The sequence below is a fragment of the Gossypium arboreum genome, chromosome 4 (assembly GCF_025698485.1).
Source record: "Gossypium arboreum isolate Shixiya-1 chromosome 4, ASM2569848v2, whole genome shotgun sequence".
Taxonomy (NCBI): domain Eukaryota; kingdom Viridiplantae; phylum Streptophyta; class Magnoliopsida; order Malvales; family Malvaceae; genus Gossypium; species Gossypium arboreum.
The window spans coordinates 120,654,969-120,673,706 of record NC_069073.1 but is presented as its reverse complement, the minus strand read 5'-3'; the positions used below and the strand labels follow the sequence as shown (position 1 = coordinate 120,673,706).

At 32.7% G+C, this 18,738-nt stretch overlaps 1 non-coding gene and 1 pseudogene across 1 annotated transcript; both read left to right on the top strand.

The window, feature by feature from the left end:
- Positions 1–16,182: 16,182 nt before the first annotated feature.
- Positions 16,183–18,187, top strand: LOC108459135 (probable sodium/metabolite cotransporter BASS1, chloroplastic; annotated as a pseudogene).
- A 167-nt stretch (positions 18,188–18,354) lies between these two features.
- TRNAK-UUU (transfer RNA lysine (anticodon UUU)) lies at positions 18,355–18,427 on the top strand. The gene has a single exon. It is a non-coding gene; the product is annotated as a tRNA-Lys (tRNA).
- Positions 18,428–18,738: the final 311 nt, after the last annotated feature.

Sequence of the window (18,738 nt, the reverse complement as noted above, 5' to 3'; positions counted from 1 at the left end):
ATATAATTATAAGTTATTGCATACTGATAATATAATTATAAGTTATTGCATACTGATAGTTGATTTGCACCGGAATATTTAAAATAAGATTACGTATTAGGATAAAATACTCGCATGCGTAGAATGGCTCAACTGGTCTGAACAGTTCGCGCCCCCACCCTACAGGTTTGGATTTGCATCCCTACTACGCACAAGGGAGAGCCACAACATAATTCACAAATGACTTACTTTGAGCATCAATTTTTCATTCATCACTCAACCATTTTGAGCATATGATATATCGTTATAAATGTCTCATGGAGCAGAATATAAAACCATAATTTTATTGTTCAAATATCTACCTTTATTAATCGAGGATATGCCTCAAAGCTTTCAAAAATTCTATTTTTTTCCAACATAAATATGATTATTTTGAAATGATACATTTTAAAATACCTTAATTTTTAATTTCTATTTTTAAAAATAAGTATATAATATAAGTATTTTCATGTCCATAAATTGATTTTTCAAGGTTCAAATTGTAGGGATAAATTCAAGAATGCAATAAACATGAACAAAAATAAAAAATAAACACAAATATTTACGTAAAAAATTTTAAAACTTTAAAATATTTGTAAGGAACTTAAAAAATTAATTTTTCAAAGTTCATAGTGAAAGACACCATTAATCCAAACACATATATTAAAAATAAACTATTCTAAAATAATTTAAATTATATTTATATGGATTAAATAATAATTAAAATCGTATTTAATATTAAATAACAATATAGCTAGTAAGGATAATAATTAAAGGGAAAGTTTCTCGAAGGTGGCAAAAAAAAGAGAAGGGTTTCCAGATAACCCTTACGCGGGCTTTTACACACATTCTGTTCTGTATAATAGTAAGAAATATATATATACATACATACAAGCTTTTGTTTTTGCATAAATTCTACCTCGAAAAGCACAGCTTTTAGCCCATTAGCTAGAATGCCATGGCCTCTCATCCCACAGAGATGTTCACTAAGGAACTTACAGCTACTGATATCAACAGGAGGTTAGCGATTCCGGGAAAAATCCTGCCTTCTTTGCCATCCTTCAATGGAGGCCATGCAGTCAGAATTCAGCTAATGTATGGGACAGAGATCTGGCCAATTGACTGCACTGTTCGGAAAAATGGGTACAAAAAACCTGTTTTGTCCGGTGGATGGAGAAAATTTGTTGTTGATAACGAACTCAAAACTGGGGATAAAATCACCATGTACAAAGATTTTGAAGATGAAGATGGTGGTTCCCACTTTAGGGTTAAAGTGGAGAAGCCACCAGTTGCCAAAAACCAAGACAGGAGTCACGGGACCCTTCCTTCTTCTGTTCTCGCTTTCAATGATCATGAAGTCGATAGAACCAACTCCGGAAACGAGGCAGACCGAATACCTAATAAGGCGCTTGATGATGGAGCAATCAAACAGGAGGGAGGTATCCCCATCATGGAGCTTCCAGATGTTGCAACTGACACTTTGGTTGATGGTCATGTTATTGCCAAACCGTCTGTTACGATATTTGGTGCTATTATGACTGATGAAATGAAGTCCTTGGGCATTACCGAGGGTACTGACATGGGTGAACCCTCACTCCTCTCGCCCTGTATGGCCAAACCAGAAAGAGAAATCGACTTCCTTGGTATCGCCGAGTGTGGTGATGCAATAGCCTATGGCAGTGGACCTAGTGATGCAGCTGGAGAAGCATGTTGCAATATTATTACTCATCATCAAAGTGTTAGCTTGGACTTGGTTCTGTCACAACCCAATCCATATGCAGGCTAGTGAAGTTAGATTTTACTTTGAAGCATTTTGCTATATATATATATATATTCCTCGATAACATAATATGTTTCAGCTATATTATATTTTAATTGCACAATAATATGTAGTGACGACTTAACTGGTTTTTCTTTAAATATTTTTCTGGGATGACTGGTTTACTAGCAATATGGTGTTTTAATTAGATATAGAGAGGAAAAGCTTCTTCATCTCCTTATCCATAAACGCATCCTTCACTGCCACTTCGTCGACCTTTTCAACAATATAATATGGAACTAAGTTTCTGTGTCTTCTATATTTAATGTTTGATCTTTAATCTATCAATTCTTTATAATTTCTTTAGCTACCTACATATTTTGTTGTATATGGGCAATTATTTGATATAACTGCATAGCAATCTGCATGTGAAGTGTAAAAAACTCTACTAATGATGTATCAAATTATTTTCGTACGTATATTCCTCGTGTTTTCTTGCAGAAAATGCATAGGTAATCAAAAATTTCTTCTAGTTTTTAATCTCCCTTTCTCCAAATCCTCAAGCACCCACCTATATACTTTCACCCCTCCCCACCTATATACAAGTTCTTGCAGAGAATACATAGGTAATAAACTTTTCTAGTTTATACTTTTGCTTTGGTGATTGTGTCATTGGGTTTGCTTATTACTAAGGGTGTTTGTTATATTTTGGTTGTGTGGAGACCGATAATATGGGGTTGTTAGGTTTTTTGTTCTTGTGGTGTCGAATTGGTTGCTGGTATTTAAGAGTTGTAATTATTGCTGTTTCTTGGTGTCTTTTGGAGTTTGTCTTAGATGATTATTGTTAAGTTATGGGTGATTGTAGGTGTTCGCTTTTGCTTCTTGTACCTTTCACTCAGTTTCTGTAAAAATATTATAGAAATCATTGTACCACAAATTCGATTGTATTTGATCACTTTTACTTAAAAATAAGTAAATTAATTCTTACATATTAAAGAGTAAATTATTTTTTTAAATTCATCTATTTCTATTATTAAAACTAGCATAGTTAACCGAATAATTAAATAGTGGCATAAAATGTGCCCGTGTACCTCATATTAACATATAGGGATGAATTTTAATAATAAAATGGATAAAATTTTAATAAAAAGACTAATTTACTCTCTTATTTAAAATATAAAGATTAGTATACTTAATTTTTTAATAAAGGGACGGGACCTCTATACTCAATTTCCTCTTTCAGATTTTAATAAAAAATTACTGAGAAAAGAAATAAGTACCAAAATTTTCCATTATTACACTAAGTGAAATAATGTAACCAGATTCAATCATAAGCTTACAAACCTTGGTTTTTGTTTTAATTTTAGTTTTTCTAATGAAACATGTTATTATAAAAATTGAAAATTAATAATAAAAGTTTTGAGTATAAACGGGTAAACGGATGAATTTGAAGATGATATTATTGAGAGACAATAAAAAATTTTAAATATAAATTACAAAAGGGACAAAAAAATAACCATAAAAATATTTAAAATAACATAATACTATTTAAACGAAAATTTTCGAATAAGCATTGGCCGGTGGAGGGTAATCTAGTGTCCGACCATCGTTGTTAACAACTTGCCGCGAAGACTGCACTGAATGCGTGACTGATGCAGAAAGGGCGGTAGAGAGATTAAACAGTTTTAGAATCTATGGATTTCGGGTTGAAATTAATAGGCCAAGGTTTCGAGTTAGGAACACCTTTTGGAGAAGGGTGTGTAGAACTAAAAACAAACTCATACGGAGGCTAGGGCTGATGAGGTGAGCCGACATCTGTTTCTGAAGAAATAAGAGTTATGGAGCATGATACCAGTAAGGAAGTTGAAACAAAACGGGTTGTTGTGCAAGGTGTTGTCGATGCGAATAAATTTAGTTGGCTGGAACACTGTGCTATTGCTTGGATTGAAGATGGGTCGTCCTTGTATACTTTAAAGGAAAACTTCTATCAGAAGGAATTGATGGGCTGAATATTTTTAAGCTTTCTGGACGTTCGATCTTGTTTTTGTTCAAGGACAATGACTAGTTTCAATCTTTCGTAGACTCAAATTGGGAGCAAAGGACCTTCCGAAGCATTGCGTGCCACTGGGGGAAGTTCCTTAGAGTAGACAACGATACTGAAATTGGGATCTCATTATTTAGAGGAAGTATTGAAATTATTTTTGGAACAGTTGCAAAGAATTGATGAAAGTCATCAAATGGAAATAGGGATGGCAAGATAGTGAATTGCTCCATCTCGGATGGTGATTACAGAAATAGAAACAACTTAATTATCAAGGAGTCAGTTGATTTTGAAGCTTTAGAAGAAGTAATTGCTACTTGGAACTTACGGAAGCAAGAAGGGCCAGTAGTGGATGATGAGGGCGAGGAGGGAGAAATTATTAGCCATTTGATGAAAATTCAATCTATTTGTGATTCAGAAGTAGATTTGCGTGAGGGGAGTTGAAGAACTATGACTTGGATTATGAGGAAGCAATTTGATTTGGCTATGGATGATTGAGCTGAAGAAGGGGAATTTACTTGGCAGATGGACGAGTCAGAAGTTGATGGAGTCCAGATTTAATGGGCATGCCATTGTTTCATGGGTTGGAGCCTGGGGCGTTCTTTGTTTATTTTGCTCAGGCCATCGAAGCTTGCTTTGATTTGATATTTGGGTTGATTGATTTTGCGAGTGCAAACTTGTTCCTTATGTGGGTTGAAGCTAAAGAGTATGAAGTTGTTTTTTACGTTTAATCGGGTGTTTTGTTGATAAGTGGTGCAGTTTGCTAGTTGGGCTAACGAGGTCTGTTGGTTGGTAAGGTTTCGATTGAGTTGTTTCAATGGAATTATCTTTTAATTTGTAGGAGTCTCTTTATTCAAGTGCTCCTTTTGGATGGAAGGGTGGTCTTACAACGTTCAAGTTGCTGCAAATTCGACGCCGAGTTTTATGCATGCTGGCACAGGTTCTTAGCCGCCCAATGGTATAGGGACTCTCTGTTAGGTCTTGGTGATAAGTGGAGTGGGAAAGGAAGGTTGTTTTATAGATGTTTTAGACTGTTTTAAGGTGTTCGATTTTTGTATGCTTGGTTGGGTGTTATGATTGGGTTTTTATTGTACCTTTTTTTTTAATAATTTTTTGAAGTTCTTACTATGTTAGTAGTTGGTGTTTAGCCTAATTTATATTATTTAATGTTTTTAATATTTTTTAAAAATAAGATTTAATGATTAATTAAACCTCCAACGTTAAACATTAGCTTGTCACATCAAACTTAGTAACTCAAGGATTTCGATGAAAAAATAAATTTAAAGGACACAATTGAATACACTTTTTTTTTCTAAAGTTCATTATATTCATAATAAAACCTCCAAAAGAAAAAAGTTACTAAGGAAGAAATAGACACCTAAAAAGGCCTTATGCAGAACAGCATATATAAGATACCACTGCTATAAACTCTGGCCATAATCATAATTTTATTCTTATTTCTTGGATGGGTTGCCTACTTGTATGAATTAAGTAATGATGTGTAAATAGTCAGCTGGATAGATTGAAACGGAAATAATTGGAGTATTAGTTCAATGAATAATATTCATCTAATTGAACGAAAAATTGATATAAACCGATTAAATTAATATTTTTTAATATTTTTAAAATTTAATTAATTAATTTTTATTGAATTCATCGGACCAATGTACCGGTGACATCATCGGTTTAACTACCAATTCCGTTCCAAAAATATTGCTTGTAAGCCATTGTGATCCACGTAAAAGAAGAGAAAAAGGTAAAGCTTCCATATTTTTTCTAATCAAGGTGCAAAAGAAGTAAGTCGTTGATTTGTACAATAATATATTTGCTATTTTTCTTTTCTTTTTCGGTGGTGGACATTAATGGTGTCATCATCATTATTTTTTATTACTATAAAATATGTGTGAAAAGAAAAAGTTTAAGTCATTGAAAATTATTAAATTTATGGTTTAATTTTCAAATTTTTAGATAATTTTTTACTTTCACCCTTTAGAAAATTAAAATTTTACTCTAATCCCTCAGCTTAATATATGCCACGTGTTGATTTAAGTCTACATCTCTATGATCAAACATCATTAGGTGTTTAAAGTATATTATGAGTTTACGTGTGTCACGTCTTAAAAATCAAGTTGGAAAAAATTGAATTAGTGAAATTAAGAGTGGTTATGTCCTGATTTTGAATTAAGATTGTGAAAATTATACAAAATGAGTTTATTTGATTTAATAGTTAAGTGTTGTGCTTTTGTGTGAGAGGTTTTGGGTTTAAACTCTTTCTCTTGCATTTTTGTTAAATTTTGTCCAACCTTTGGCCTATGATATTAGAGCTATATGTTATTTTTGTTCAGCTAATGACAAGAGTGAGTATGTTGGTTCAATAATAAGGCTTCAGCATTTGATATTTGATTCCTCGTGTGTGCAAATTGAAATTTTTATTTATTTTAAATTCTAAAAAAAATCTAATAAGGATAAGGTATATGATAGTGGGATTAGTGGCGAAGTAGTTAGTTTTTAAGAATTTTTATTTTTGAAATTGTAAACTTTTTTCCCCAAAGTCCTCCACATTCTGCTGCACACTTCTTGCTACACTGTTCAGTTTAGTTGTATTTGGATATTCTTTATTGTTTTAGTTTACTTTAGTTTTAAGAATATTATTTTCATTTTTCTCAATTTAATAAATTTTTATTTATTTTTTTCTCTCCTCTTTTTCATGCTCCGTTTCTGAATTTTTCATTCTTTATGCTTTAGAAGTTTTGTTGTTTTTCTTTCTCGTTTTGCCTTACGGTTGCCTCTTGTGTTATTCCATTCATATGTTGTCGAATCTCTGTTACTTCTTTGGGTAAGTGTGGTGGTTGTTTATTTCGCGAAGGTGGTTTTTGGGTATTTGATTTGAGAAATTTTTAGTCAGTGGTAATTGCGTTTTGATGACTCTCTTTGGTGTGGGAATCTATCAAGTGAGGTTTGTGAATCGCATGACTTACTTTTGGCGAACTAGAGGTTTTTGAGGACTATCGTTTCTGTTCCGTAAGTGGTCGAATGGTGAATTAGTTACTTGGAATTAGTGTTTTGTTACTAAAATTAGTTGTTTAAATCCTGGTTTTAGGTTTGGGAATTCTTGATGTGGTGTTAGCTTCAGAAATCAGTAAGGTGTGTAAAAAAAATTCGAGAAAATAGTAAACGGCAAATGCCAAAAGACTATATATGCTATCGACACCATACAGTCGTGTGACAGGCTGTGTGCTAGATCGTGTGTGACACACGATTTAGGGTATTTGAGTCACAAGAGCATGTGTGAGGCCATGTGAGCCACACAGGCTAACTAATATTTTTGTAAAATATTATTTATTCAATGCTTACCATTTGGTGAGTTACGGAGGTAGCAATTTATCAATGGAAGAAAATAGCAAAAAAAAAAAAAAATTGAACATCGAAATTAAGGACCTCAACGAACGCTCCTGCAGCAAGCACAATGCCCCAACACCTAAATTCGCGCACTCCCGCTCCGAGCTCTAGTGCCCTTGCAGCTTGGTCCTTGAGTGACCTAAGCTTGACGGCTTTGCGCTCAAGATAAGGTGCCCCAATACCACTAGCACACCTTTATGCGCGATTGGACCGTTATTCATTGGCACATTTGTGTCGAGGCAACACCCCAGCACCCCAATTTTCGAACCAATGCACTAGATTTGGTACCCATGTTCCAAATGCGAGGCCCCTGCATGCAATAGGGGGCATCTTTGTCCATGGCCCGAGTCTATGAATCAAACAAATATTTTACCTTTGGTTAGAGTTTATCACCATTTATTTTTTCAAAAATTTTAATTGTTACTCTCTTTGTTTTAGTTTTTTATTATATAACCCTTTTTATTTACTTTACTTGTTTTTACTTAAGAATATAATTATCACCGATCTATGTGGATATAATTCTACTTGCTACTTTTTACTAATTTATATTTTCAAGTGTTTTTACTCTATGATTATGTCATATCATCACTAGAAAACTAAAAAAGATTATATAAAATTTTAGGTGGTGATTTGGTACAAATATAATTTTAGAGTGTCACATACAATATTCTAATAATTGGACCAATGGTTAAACCGATCGGACCACTGGAGCTGGATCCAATTGGTTTTATCAGTTCAATGGCTAAACCAACAATAATCAATAAATAATTAAAAATAAAAAAATTTATTAAACCTATTCAACTATTGGTTAATTTGAATACTATTTTTTATTATTTTTATCGGTTTCGAGTAGTTTTCGAATCAATTGATTTGAGCCCTTTGTTTTGACGAGTATACCGATCTGTTGTTTGTCCAGTTGTTTCAACCTACCAATTAAGTCATGTTCCAAGAACACCAGTTACATCATCAAATATTGACAAAATTCAATTTCAAGAATCAAAAATAAATTTAGTTATCAAATTCAAATACCAAAATGAACAAAAAAACATATAGATACTAAAATGAACATAATTACTCAATTCAAGGTTCAAAAATTATATTATCTCAAATTTTAATTTCAACATTCACGTAATTGGCCTCTTGTCAATCTAAATGACTTTCATATCCACATTATATGGCTTCCAAAACATGAAGAAAAATTTTACTTTTAAATTTTCAGAGAGATTTATTTTAAAAAATAAATGAATGCATTATTTAATACTTAAGTTTGGCTTTAAACTTAATTTGATATTTAAGTTTAGCTTTAAGATTTAATCTGGTAGATAGGCCAAACGACAACATATGCTCTAATGAATGTTTGACACATGTGTTTTAGTAAAAAAAATATAGGTACTTAATTGAGATAAAGAAAAAATCAAGTACCAAATAGAATGTTTAAGTCAAACTCATGTGCCAAATTGGAACAAAAAAACCTCAAGTGTCAAATAGGAAAAAGAAAAAAAAAAAGAAGAAGCTCAAGTGCTAAAGTGAATATTGAAGTCAAACTCAAATACCGAATTGAAACAAAAAAATAAATATTGATTAAAGTCTTAGCCCTAACTTGGTACAACCGTCCAATAAACCACATCATCCCAAACCGTCCAATAGTATCGGTTGGACTAGAAATCGGCTGGAGTGTCAATCTGGAGAAGGGCATTGAACCGGTTAACTCGAGAACTAGTACAAACCAGATGAATTGAGAAAAAACCAATTGAACTTGGACGATTGAATCAAATTTTTAATTTTTTTTTTAAATTTTCAATGATTTATTTCATCTCAGTACAACTTAATAGCCTAATCCAACTAATCACTAGTAGGATTTTGAAAACCTTCTACGTACAGTGGTTGGATTGTTGATTCTGTGGGTGGCACGCACGTAAATCCATTTCCAAACATCAATTTCCACAAGTGTATGTTGGTTGAATATTAGAATTGAGTTAGAAAATTTTAAGTAAAATATGGTTGATTTTCTTTTATTAACAAAAGGGTTGAATAGTTGAATGAAATTCACAAATTTAAGTTGACATTTCAACATCTAGAAGTTATTAGTAAAGATGTTGATCGTTGAGATGGGATGAATCAGGTTTATATTTGTTCATAGTAATCGATTACGTTTTAAACTCCTCCATAATATATACAAATAAAATAAAAATATATATTAGAAATGTTGGATTTGAACTCGATACTCAGCTCAAGGTTAACTCAAACATCAATTTTTAAATTTAAATTTGGTTTGAGACATAATCGAATTATTTGAGTTCGAACTTATTTAATCTAGTTCATCTTAATTACCCTCAATCATATTTAAACTCAGACTCATTCATAATTAAGTTTTTTTTTTTTACATAATAAAAGTAAAAATATGTTAGAAAAGTGAAGCAAATTACATTCAAAATCCCCGAACTTTAAACAAATACAAATATTTTGACTACAGCTAGCTACTATTTACGAGTTCAACAAATTGTCTAAAGGTTCTTTTCTTTTTGACCAATCCATTAGCCCTCTTCTCAGATCATTCATCAGTGCTGAATACATGCATCACACCAATCACTGTAGTATATTTTTTTATTGAAAAAAAGAAGAAGATAAATTGATGATTATGCGTTGAATGAAGGAGAAAAATAACCCGTTTCATTTTTACTATGTGGAAGCTTATTTTGGAGTTTTATGTATACAACTAAAAAAAAGAGCATAGTAATAATTTTAGTCCTTAGACTTTTATATTTCTATTCAGTTTAGCTCTACTTTTTTATTCGAAGCAAATTAATTCTTAAATTTTCATTGTTGATGTGACATTATTTTTATCTTATATGTTAAGATCAGCAAATAATTTAAAAAGTATTTTTAATACTTTTCCATTCCTCCTAAGTATAACTGGTTATTGAACAAAGACAGCTGACCTTGGTCACAGCTAGCCTGTGTGGGTGAGGTGCCATTTTCAAAAGCAGAGTAGCATGGCAATGAAATGGCAGAAACATTAGTGACAGCAAATATTAATCGTAGGGTTATGTTCAATGTGTGGTGGTGAATATTTAATTGGTGATTGGAATGCCTGGTTTTCATGTTATAATAGCTTTTGTGACAATTGTATTGTTTAACTGGAACTACTGTTTTATTGATTTTAAGCAAATAGTTTGACCGAAGAAAAAAATTAAAGTGGAGTTGAACTCGAGTAATGATAAGTTTGAGTTGAAGTTCAACTCGAAATTTAGAGTTCGATTCTCATCTCAAGTTCAATTCAAACATCAATTTTTAAGCTAATTTATCAATTTTCAACATATCGAGCTATTCAAATTCGAGTTTGATTAAACTAGTTTATCAAGTTTCAAATTCAAGCTCGAACTTGAATTCAATTAATAAGAATAAAAGTGTAAATTAATAATATAGAAATATACTAAAAAAAACTCGATTAGAATCATGAGCCAATCGAATTGTGCATTAAATACTCATATTTAACTCGATAATTATTAAATTAGATACGATTTTTTTTCAAATCAATCACGAATAAGTTGCGATTACTTGTAACATATTTGCGCCCTCCCACCTAGAGGTGTGCATGGGCCGGGTCGGGCTCAACTAAAAATTTAGGCTTGTTTGTTATGCCCGGGCCCGGCCCGGCCCTAAAAATGGGCATAAAATTTTGCCCAAGCCTGACCTGGATAAAAATGCTAAAACTCAGACCCAACCCGGCCCGCCCATATTAATTTTTATATTATTTTTGTATAATTTTAAAATATACATATAATACATCAAAATATTAAAACATCAAAATAAATATTTTCTAACAAATTGAAAATAAATTTTAAAAATATGTATACTTAAATAACACTAAAATAGATGCAACTTAACAAGCAAATGTCTCTAAAATAATAACAAATTAACAAATATCTTTAAAATAATAACAAAACTAACAATAAAATAGTTTTATACAATATTCAAACAATAACAACAAAATAGTAACAACATAATAGTAAAATGATAGCAAAATAGGGAGAAAACAACAAGAAAATAATATTAAAAAAAATAATTTTTTTTATCTTTTAGCGAATTCGAGCCAAGTCGAGCTGAGCTGAGCTGGGCTAAAAATGCCTTACTCGAGACCTGACCCGTTTTTTAAATCTATTTTTCGAACTTATATTTTTATCCAAATCCTCTAACATTTCAGCGAGCCTTCGAGTTAGGCCAGCTGACCCACCACATGGAAAGGTCTACTCCCACCTAAAGCCATCACGGCGGCTTAAGCCAAAACCAAAGATGAGTTCATGCGTGATATACGCATACCTAGCTATTCAATTCACTCTGTACTTCTTTCAGAAGAAAACAAAAAACCATGTGGAAGAAAGCTATATATTTATGTCTGTTTTAAGGAAGCAATGAGTGCGATATTCGGTGTATTCACACCCCATGATTTTGATTTGGTACTTTCACAAATAAGTCTAGTATAAATTGTAATAGAATTAATACTTATGATATAAAAATTTTATTAAAATATATTTTTTAATTATAATTTAATTTCAAATAAAGAATTTTATTTATAAAATTATAAAAACTTTAAAAATATTAACAGAATTCTAGAAGGGGTTGAAAGCATACCAAAACTATAGTCTACCAAAAAGTTTGCCATAAGTCGGCTTGCAACAGAGGAATAATGCACGTCGTCTTGATTAGATTTTTTTTTTTTGACTTTTTCCGTAAAGGCGACTGCTGGGGAAACAGAAAAGGTCAACATCGAAATCCTAATATGGCCAATTCATCGCCAGGGTGTTGGAATACTATTGGCCAATCTCATAAAGAAATGGTTTCCTTTTGACAGTGTGACAGTACAGTTTCCATATCCGGAACCTCCGTTAAGTGAAACCTTGTCTCTGTATAAAAGCCATGGCTGATTTCAAAACCTGTAGTAATATAATACACACCAGCAACCAGTTCCAGCATGGCCTCTCAAATCACAAAGTTAATCTCTAAGAACCTCACAGATACTGATATAAAGAAGAGGTTGGCCATTCCGACAGAATCCCTGTCTTCCTTGCCAAGTTTTAATGGAAGTCATGCCGTCACAATACATCTTAGGTGCAACACAAGGGTTTGGCCAATTGCCTGTACTGTCCGTAAACAAGGGTACAAGAAACCTGCTTTCTCCCATGGATGGAGAAAATTTGTTGTTCATAATGAACCTAGAATTGGTGATAGAATCACCATTTACAAAGTGCAACATCAAGGTGGTTCTTCTAATTCCCACTTTAGGGTTGAAGTGGAGAAGCAACCAGCTGCTGCCATCAACCAGCACGGGAATGGTGGAAGTGCAACTGAAGCTGAAGCTGAAGCTGAAGCCACTGAAATCAACTTGCTTGGTATCACCGAGGGAGGTGGTGCAATGACCGCCTATGGTAGTGGTACTAGCGGTGAACATGCCGCTGGAGAAGCATGTTGCAACGTTATTAGTACTAATCATCATCAAGGCCTTAGCTTGGACTTGACTTTGGCACCGCCCAGTGTGGAGGGCGTATATTCATTGAGGAGAATGGCTGAAAACACCACCGTTTGCTCACTTAAAAACCAAGCTACAGGATAGGGTTTGGAAACCCGAATCTGTTTCCAGTGGTGTGCTAGACCTTGGACATGCTTCTTGAAGTTGTTTTTGCAGTCAGTTTTTTTAGTTTTCTCTATATATTCAGGGTTTAACATAGGGTTTATGGCTGCACCAAAGTCTTGTTCCTTTTTTTTTTTTCAATCTGATTTGGCTGTCATGTTTCTTTGGGTTTGTTTTTATCTGGGATGTTCGTACTAACAGCCTTGTGTGAGTTGTATAATATTAAATTTAGATTTTAATATTTACAATTTTTTAAAAATTTGTTTTTATACTTTATTTAGTTAAATTTGATTTTGAAGAGAGTTAGAAATTGACTATCAACTTTTTCAAAAGACTAAAATTAGTGTTTTAACGAAATATTAACTAAATTGTTAAACTTTTAAACATGATTTTTTTTGAACTTTTATGAACATTTTACATATTTTAAAATTTTTCAATATTGTTGACATATCATACACGATAAATAGTGTGATGTTCATATTAGCATGAAATATCGTGGACTACCACATAGATAATCACACCTATCATTCAAAAAGTTAGTATTTTAGTTAATATGATTTCTATTAAAAACTATTCAATTTTTAAAAAAATTAATAGTTAAATTTAGCACCAACTAATTAAATTCACACAAAATATAAATATTAAAAATAAATTAATGCGTTTTAATATATTTAATACATAGATATGGTTGATTAAAGTAGCTGCTTAATTTGAATTTTCATTTGGTTTCATAAGTGGGGTATTAAAATATTAGAAAGACACTCATTTTTCCTAGTTGACTTTTACTTTTTAGGGTTAAATCCCCGTGCAGTTTTAGAATCATAGTGTTTTCATGCGGAAAATACCTAGAAAACAGCATGCAAATTCTTGGGTATGCAATCTTTTCAGTACCCAGATATTATTTGAGTTCGTAGAGGGAATCAGGATGTGTGTCGTTTGGATTTGCAATCTTGTCGTGTTACTGTTTTTTGCTTTTGTTGTGTTACAGTTGCAGAATCAGGATTTTTTTTTTTCTTTTTCTGAGATGATTGGTTGGTATATTTTAAAGCTGATATCGAAGGGAAAGGGTAAGTCTTAGATTTTTTAGTCTCTCTCAAGCTAAAAGCCATCAGTCAACGGTACTGGCTTTATCTTTAAACTCAGCCTCCTTCTTCATCTCTTACATAATCAGATCCAACTCCAATGCCCAGTTCCTCGGCCGGTGAGGCTTCAACCTTTTCAACAAGGCAGCTAAGTATCTGTCTCTGCTATATATAAATTGTTTCATCTTTAATCCTTCAGCCCTTTACTTTTTTCTCTCTTTTTTTTTTTGGAATTTTGGTGTTCCATGAAGAAAAATACACAGCTAAGTATCTGGTTTTTAGTCTCCTTTCTCCATATCCTCAAGCACCAACCTATTTTACAAGTTATTTCAGGTTTTTAAGGCATGTGTCACTGTGAAAGTTAATTTGTACTTTTTTTTTTTTTTTTGCAAAGTGATTGAAATACAAAAAGGATTGTTGAGAACAATCCAAACAAGTTGAATCACAGCTTTTAAAAAAAAACAAATACAACAAAACAGCCTAGCAAATACTACTTAGCAGACAAAAACAACTTCAACAACAGCTTCCCCATTATACTCGGCTGCAGAAAGCAGCAGACCAACCCAGCATCATCCACTCTGCTTCAGCAACAAATCACCAAGCAGCTTTAAAGAAGTTTTTCCTTGGCATGCCTTTACTAAAGTTTCTCTACCATTCCATTCTTCTTATGATTAGTGACTGCAAACAGGATTTCAGTAATATATCTACATTCATCTTCAATTTCCACAAACAATTTCCTTAACGACCATAAACGAAGACTTCTATATTTCAACCAATTCGAGATCGTATTCAAAAACGGTTTTTGATTGGTTGGTTTACTAGCTATATGGTGTTTTAATTAGATATAGAGAGGAAAAGCTTCTTCATCTCCTTATCCATAAACGCATCCTTCACTGCCGGTACGTCCACCTATTCTACAATATAATGTGGAACTAAGTATCCGTTTCTTCAATATTTAATGTTTCATCTTTAATCTTTCTGACTCTTTATAATTTCTTTAGCTACTTATTTGTTGTATATATAGGTAATTATTTAATATATTATCGTTTAAATTTTACATGCGAGTTGAAATTGTGATAAGTATAGCATTTATTTATGTAATTAATTTTTTATATTTTTATTACACCATATATTATACTTGTCAAAATATTAATCCGTTTGTCGAATCTAAAAACTCCACTAATGATGTCGCCAATAATTTTCCTATATATATTCCTCGTGTTTTCTTGCAGAAAGTACATTGGTAATCAAAATTTCTTCTAGTTTTTAATCTCCCTTTCACCAAATCCTCAAGGACCCACCTATACACTTTCACCCCTCCCCACCTATATACAAGTTCTTGGTGATAATACATAGGTAATAAACTTTTCTAGTTTATACTTTGCTTTGGTGATTGTCGTGTTTGTTATATTTTGGATGATATGGGGTTGGGTTTTTGTTCTTGTGGTGTCGAATTGATTGCTGGTGTTAAGAGTTGTATTTATTGCTCTTTCTTGGCGTCTTTTGGAGTTGTTCTTAGATGATTATTGTTAAGTTCTGGGTGATTGTAGGTATTGGCTGCTGCTTCTTTCTTGTAACTCTAACCCTTCACTCTGTTTCTCCTAAAAATATTATGAAAACTTTGTACTACGCTTTATAGATTTTATTTTGGTCATTTTATTAAAAAAATAAGTAAATTAATCTGACAAATTAGATTAAAGAGCAAACTAGTCTTTTTTATTAAAAAAATTCATTCATCTTTACTATTAAAAACTAAAATGGCTAACAGGGTAACTAAACAATGGCACATGGTGTGTCCCGTATACCTCATGTTGACATATAGGGATTATTTTTAATATTAGAAATAGATAAAATTTTTAATAAAATGATTAATTTACTCTTGTTCTAACATACAGGGATTAATATGCACAATTCTTTTAATAGAAAAGGTAAAATGTAATTTAACTTTTATTATAAGAATCTCTATAATACTTTTAATATTGATATTCTCTTTTGAGGATTTAATAAAATTCTTTTTTAACTGTGAAAAAAAATAAGTAATAAAATTTCCACGGTTAAGATTTCTCATTGATACGGTATGTAAGTGCAATAATGGAACTTAATGGCCATCAACTAGATTAGAATGATTTACGTTTAAAATTTGTGTCGTTACTCTCACAATAATGTCTCAACAATGTCTTTTTAAATTTTAAAAATAAATGATAAAAATCTCTCTGTCTTTTATCTACTAGTTGTTCTTTTCCACAATAACTTGAGACCATTCATTCTTTATAGTTGGTCATTCATCCAAAGACTTGCGTGAAAAGAAAAAGAAAAAGAAAAAAAAAAGTGGATATCCTCAAATTTTCTAGTCAAGGTGGAAAAAAGTATGAAAGCGTTGATTTATATAATAGTTTTTTGTTGAATTTGGGCTTGCCTATGAGGTGATTTTGCTTTAGTTTTGCCTATGAACAGTTCTTTTCTCACCTACTTTGATCAGGTTCTATTTGGATGTGTTGCTCAGCACACAATTATGCCAACTTTTGCTATGGTTATTAGCAAAAGTTTGGGGCTTCCACCATCTCTTTCTGTTGGTTTGACTTTGCTAGGTTGTTGTCCTGGTGGTGCTGCATCCACTGTGGTAAGGATTTCCTTTCGTATTTTAAGTCCTTTTTCTGCATAAACTTTTCATTTTGAGGATCCTTTTTTCTTGTTGGTATAGACATTTGATTCAGTAAAAGTACCATGGAGGCCCTAAGTCAGATTGTATTTTTTCTCTCTACTCAAAAAATTGCAAAGTAATCTCAGTTACAAATGGTTGAAATTTTAACATAAAGGATCAATTTGCTCTTTGAGGATTAATTTGCCCATTTTATGAGTAGAGAGGCAAAATGCAATTTAACTTTAAATATTTGGGCTTCAATGGTATTTTTACCCATTTGATTCGTTTTTGCAAAGTTACCCTCTCTTTATTTGCTGAAAAAGTGTTGCAGGTGACCTTTATTGCACGAGGAGACGTTTCGTTATCGACGGTAATGACGGTTTGCACTACTCTGGGTGCAGTGATCCTCACGCCTCTTTTGACTATGGTTCTAGCAGGAACATATGTTCCTGTTGATGTTATTGCACTTTCCATCAGCACCCTGCAGGTTTAGCCAATTCCATGCTTTGCCTCTTACGATCTTCGACATGTTGACACGTATGCCATTGCCATATGTTTATCATTTGATCATGTTTTGTCTAGGTCGATGTGGCTCTGCCTCATGGGATCTTCGACATGTCGAGATGTATGCCATTGCCATATGTTTTATCATTTGATCATGTTTTGTTCCAGGTGGTCTTGGCTCCAGTTTTGCTCGGTTCTTACCTAGAAAGCACATTTACTTTGGTGGTGAAAATGATTACACCATTTGCTCCTTTATTTGCCGTTTTACTTTCATCGCTACTCGCATGCAGGTTTTTCCATCATCGAAATTATTATTTTTGGATATTCACTGGTTTTTACTTTTTACCTTCCATTTATTCCTCTAACTTTCGGTTTCTGGGATTCCTTGCCAGCGTTTTCTCGGGAAATGTTGTCCGTTTTAAGTCCTAGATAGTTAATGCATCATTAGCTTCCAATGCCTCTTTAGTCTCACGCTTCCAATAATTATTATCCGGAGACCTCGGTGCCCTAATACTTGCCACGATGTTGCTACATTTTACCGGTTTCTTTGTAGGGTGAGAATCACTAACTTGCTCCTTGTTTTTATGACACTCGATACAAACTTCCAACGAAACTAAGGAACGACTCGACTTCACCATTTGCAGGTACATATCAGCAACCATTTGTAGAATATTCCGAGAAGCAGAGCTGCGAGCAATATCAATCGAGGTACGCATCTCAGAGCTTTATACCAAATCCTTTATGAACTTTTCGTATATTGCATGACATGTGTTTGATAAAATCTCCCACTCAGGTTGGCATGCAAAATTCTTCATTAGGAGTGGTGTTGGCAACAACTCATTTCACTTCTCCAGTTGTAGCGTTACCGCCTGCCATGTCGGTAGTGATTATGAATATAATGGGTAGCAGCTTAGGCTTCTTTTGGAGACAGATCAGTGGTTCAAAACAGGAACTTGAAGATCAAGAGTGAGGTTGAACTTAAAAAGTGAAACTCACCCTTTTTTTTTCATTCTTCTTCTTCATCATTTTGTATGTATGTTAATGTAATCATCAAATTCAATGCTGTGCGTATTTTACATCGAAGGGGAAATATAAACAACATGTTTTGCATTAATTAGACTGGCAATGACAGCGATGAATGATTAACCTTTATTCTCACTTACCAATTTTCAAAAAAATTTAAACAAATATGTGATATAGAAGAGAGTGTGTGTGTATATATATCAACTACAGGAGACCAGACTGCATTTTGAACCGACAAAAAAAAAACCATACGGAATAGCCGTCTTAGCTCAGCCGGTAGATCGCGTGGCTTTTAACCACGTGGTCGTGGGTTCGATTCCCACAGACGGCGCTGTTTATTTAATTTTTTATAAGCACGTGCACCTTTTTTTACACCGGGAATATAATTTTTATGCACACGTGCAAGTTTCATTTACACCATAGGAAATTACTATTTTTAGACAAAGTCAAAGGTTCAAATTTATTTTTTCTTCGGTAAACTTAAAAAGAATTTGTTTTCTCATACCAAATATTGCTTCATTTTATAAGTCAACTTTGATATTTAATTTTTTAAAATATAATTTTAATATTAAGTTTTCTTTTCATTGTCTTGATTTTTTTAACGTGTTCTAGAAAAATAACAATAATATGATAAAATTATAA